This window comes from Drosophila subobscura, chromosome U, assembly GCF_008121235.1.
Source record: "Drosophila subobscura isolate 14011-0131.10 chromosome U, UCBerk_Dsub_1.0, whole genome shotgun sequence".
Taxonomy (NCBI): Eukaryota; Metazoa; Arthropoda; class Insecta; order Diptera; family Drosophilidae; genus Drosophila; species Drosophila subobscura.
Window position 1 is genome coordinate 13,097,671 of NC_048534.1, and position 5,255 is coordinate 13,102,925.

A 5,255-nucleotide genomic window follows, 5' to 3' on the forward strand; every position below is an offset into this window, starting at 1 on the left:
CAACGACTTTGGAAACAGCGGAAAAAAGTGTGGAAAATGCGGGCATCATTTGTTACTTTGGGCCATGGGCAGTTTATACCAGATTTGAATGGTATTTTATGTTAGTATTTTAGTATTTTTATGGAATTTAATTAGTTAATCAGCCAAACCCAAACAATCGACCTGTTTCCTCATTAGAATGATTCAAAATTACATTCTCTATTCTCCCTCAACATTGTATGAGCATTTTTGTTGTGCAAAGTAAACCCCCCACCGTCTATAGAAACTTAAGACTTCCCATTGAGACTGAATCAATATTTGAGTTTAATTTGCCCGTTGTGTTGCCCTCTTCCTACTGTGTCTATTATTACACAAAGCAAGATACGATCGTATCTTCTTCCTACTGTTTCTATTATTACTCAGGCAGAGACACTTTTGCTGCTGAACCTCTCTGGGGACACGTGTGTGTTTGCTTAGGTAGATTGCTTATTACATTTGTTGTGCTGTCCAATTTGAGCGCACAATATGCGCGTAATAAAACTAGGGAGAGGTCAACTTGATTAGCGTGTCGTCTCTCTGATTTGACTGACCAACTACCAGACACGGAGGAGTACTGACTGGCAGACAGATGCATCTACCGAGTGACTGACTGACACATCAAGTGACTGACTTACTGACTGACAGTTAAAATAGTTGTGGTAAACGACTGATGTTTGGGGGGACTTACATCACTATCATCATCACTCAATGGCCGCCTCAATAATCCAGGACTTGAGGCAGGCAGCAGTGTCGCTTCAAGGATACGCACCTGCAAAATACAAAGGATAGAAAATTGTTACAAAATTTGCATTTGCTGGCTAAAAATTCCTAAGGATTCAAGTTGTACATTTGGTATAAATATGGGAAAATAAATGTTTGTATAAACGAGAAACAAAAGTACTAAAAAACCCTAAGAAAAGTAGAAGTGGAAATTATATTTTGCTCAACAATTTAAATGCAAAAAATAAATTATGAAAAATATATAAAAATCGGTAGAACTCTTTAAAGAATTAAAATATCAACAAACTACTTTTAATTAATGAATTTTTTGTAATGTACAAAGCATTTGGCATCAACAAATTGAATCTTTGATCTGTGACTTTGCCTAATGATTGCTGTTTGACATCTATATACATATATAAGCTTTATCATTATTAATTATCCATAAAACCAACTTGTTTTGACACATTTTAAATATTTGATCCAACATTAACTATGGTAAATAATGTTGCTATGGAACATTTGAGAGAATTAACTCCCAAACATAGAACTCTGACAAAAAGTTCCCTTTTCCAGGATTATTTTTCAAGCCAAAGCTTATTTTATTCTTACAAAGTGTTCCTTTTGTCTTTCCCTTTTTATTTTCCCCCCACTAATACGCTTTGAAAACTCTTATCATTAGCAAATAAATCCGCTGGCAAAAATCCCTAAAGATTGCAGCTTTCGCGTATATTTATTTTGGTGGCAGATTTTTCGTTGTGTCTCTCTCAGGCATGCACAGCACAGACCCAAAGCCGGGCCAAAACAACTTTAATGATGATGACGAGAAGATTTTTGTTTATTTTTGTGCCAAAAATAACAACAGGAGCAACCGCGAAAAGTCGCAGCAGAAGAAAGGGAGAGACACAGTGGGAGCAGACACAGAAAGTCATTGAGTGAGCGGAGGAGGGGTGGCAGAAGAAAGAAGAAAGAAAGACAGACAGACATCAGCCGGCAGTCAGTCAGTCATTCCCTATGATGCGGTGAGGTGCGGTGCGGTGAGGGGGAGGTTCTGTCTTTCTGTTTTGTATTGTCTGTTATTATATAAATAACGACAGATATGCACACACACACACATACATATATGTATGTATGTATAGGCAAGCGAGTGGCGGAATGGGCAGATGAAGCAGAAGAGGCGACCTCCGCTAGAGATTGCGAGAGCTGGAAGCGGCGGGGGGAAGGGGGGTAGGGGAGCCAGACATCAACTCCGAGACGGTGACAATCGGCCATGTCACCGCCCCCCGTTCTCTCTTTCAGTACGACTCTGTCTGGCTCTCTCAACTCTCATTCAATCCGTCTGTGGATCTCTCTCTCTCGCTCTCTTGCACACTGTCTTTGAACCTCTCTTGCAGTATTTGAACGCCCGAACCCTTTCGCACTTTGTATGCGCCTGCTTGTGTACCCTTTTTGTGAGAGTGTGGAAATAATTACTTATTTCTAAAGAAACTTTAGCCGTTGGAAAAGTGAAAATAGGATCTTCGAATGATCTTCGAGGCAGCCGGTAATTTTATTTCAAGATATTTGTGGTAAATATTTATAACCCAATCCAAATCTGATGACTCTATCCTCTCGCTGTACTATACTTTAGAAAACAATCATCGATCTTCAAGGGAATCAATAGCTTCGGCAAGCCTTTCTTTCCCTCTACATCCCCCAACTCCCTTTAACACTCTGTCTCTGCAGCTGTCTCTTTCTCACTCTTTATCTGTCGCAACATTTGTTGTTGTTGTTGTTTCTCTGCTCACTTTGTTGCTATTTCTTTTACTCTGTAATCTTTTTTTCATGCGCTTTAATTTGTTTTCGTTTCTCTTCTTTGTGTCTTTTTCTCAGCTTGGCGATTCCATTTCTTGTTATTTGCCAAAAGTTTATTGATCTTTCGCTGACATTGGAGCAAAAAACCACACACACACACACACACACACACAGGCAAAAGAGATAGAAAATGAAAAGGGGAAAAGTGAGGAAAAGAGAGCGAACGTTTTCGCATAGGAAAACTTAATCTTTAAGAGCCAACACCCCTCAACCAACCCAACCCATCTTTTGTATTATTTATGAGCCACACAAAACGCAAACAACGGGGGAAAAATTCAAAAATTCAAAATCGAAATCGTGTCAAATATTCCAAGGGCAATAATGCTAAAAATACTTGTTTAAAATAAAGAATAATATTCACGCAATCTTCCCCCGTGAAACATAACATACGGCAGAAGCAGAATGGGGCAGTGGGGGGAAAACAATGTCCGAAAACCTGAACGAACACCCCCATAAAAGAAAAACAGAAAAGCCCGCGCAATGCTCGCGCAACAATTAAAGTCAAATTGGAAAATTTACGACCTGGTAAACAAAAGCTGATAGAAAAAAACCTGGTCCGACAGTCGGCGGTCAGCTGTTGTTGTCTGTTTTGAGAGATTCACAAAGCGAAAGACCATTAACAGCAGCACCAACAGAGACTGGTGAAACGATCATTAATATCCAGCAGATGGATGGATGTGAGATGTGAGAGGTGTTAGGGTAAAAGGAATATAAATTTGTATGTACTATGTAGATCTTAGATTTAAAAGGAAATACCAGCTGGGGGAAGGGCAAAGCTCATTCGAAGCCTTTTCTCAGCTGTTCCGTAAACATTGGCAAACAAATTTTTATATGCAAGTTTGAAATAACAATAAATCAACGTCAAATCAACATCACACTTCCCTTCCGCACAATTTCTTCTATAGAACACGATTGATATTTTTATTTGTGTGGAACATGCTGTATCAAGTGGGGTAAATGGGTAAGAGCAACGGCCGTTAGTTGACCCAGAAATCAACGAAACATAAAAAGAACACAAATATTATCAGCTGATTTTTTGCCACCGAAAAAATAAACTTAAATCAGCAATAGAGCGGACGGCAGAGGCGGGGCTGCCAGCATCCTTTTTGGGTCGCGGGTCCCCCAATAACAATATTTATTTACAACACTGGAAAAACAAACAAACAAATAAACAGACGGAAATGCAAATGAAGCTCAAGCTGAAGAAAGAAGAAAAGGAGCAGAGAGTAAAGGGGGCAGGCTAATAGGGGAAAATGTTGTCAAAAGCGGGAGGAATATGTGGAAGAAGAGTGCGAGGATGGGCCACACGCTTGCGACAAACAAAACATTGGAGAAATCATAAAACAATAAACTTCCCTAGAAAAAAAAAAAAAACAACAGGGAAAGACTGGCATTGGAACACCGAAGCTTTAGATGCCCTTATGGATTTATCTTTACTTTAGTTTCTAGTTACCAAAATATAAATAAATAAATAGATTTTGCTACATTTTCAAAGCACAACTTTCGAAGGTTTTGGGGTGTTGCCATTCTAAGGGAACCCCGAGCTGCAACGAGGGCAACAAACCGTACCCCAAAGTCATAAATACTCTCCAGACAAAGAGAAGCGCATGAAAAACAACAAAAATTGAAGTGCACGCAGATTTGTCTGGCAACTGAGACGCGGCGTCGGCGTCGCACGACCACTGCAGCATTAGTCAGCAAGAAAAAGAGAGCGGCAGCGGCAGCGGCAGCTACGGCGACGGCGACGGCCTCCCCGCCCCACACCACAAGTGGAAGCAAAAGAGTGAAAGAAAAAGAAACTTCCATTCCGCGGGGGAACCGCAAAAAAAGTCATTGACACCAAAAAAACAAAGAAGTTGAAGTTGAAAGAGCACCCAAAAACAAAGAAGAAAAACAAAATTAACCCCAGCATAACCAAGAGAATAGAAATTTCAATCCCAAGATGCAAATAGAAACGAAATTAACCCCAAGGTGTTTCTAGGGATTGCTCCGAGCTGAAAGTTGACAATAGGAACTTCAATGTTTTACTTAATTTGGAAGTAAATAGAATATATAGATCCATATCTATATTTCTTTATGAATCGGGTTGGAGGAAGTTACATGGGGAAATCGAAGAGCAGCAAAAAAGTATTTAATTCTACGTCTGTACATTTTCAAATGTTGCAAAAAATCCACCCGTTTTGCCTTCGCTTTTCCTCTGGTTCTGCCCTCTTTCCATGACTTTTCCTCAACTCTTTCCGCGACCAAACACATTCCCGGTCCGCGTGTTTCTACCACTCTTCTAACCATGTAATTTCTTGCCACTAAAATGGTAAACTTTTCCCAACTTTGCGCATACGTAAATTTTCCACCGTTTCGTTGAACTCTTTTTTTTTTGTGTGTGGTTTTCTATTTGCGCGAGACACGCCCACCGGGCCATTTAAATGCTAACGCCCACCTGCAATGGTCTGGCCATTGCAATTTTCGCGACAACTTTACCGTTGACAAAATAACCGTTGATTTTGGCGCACACCAAGAGAGAGAGAGAGAGAGAGAAAGAGAGCAGGCAGCTACGAAGTAACTTTGTTGCTCCAAATCCCGTGTTCGAGAGGGAGTAAGTCACGAATGTGAGACAAAATAAATAAAAAATTGTACAAAAGTCGTAGAAGAAGTAGGAATAATTC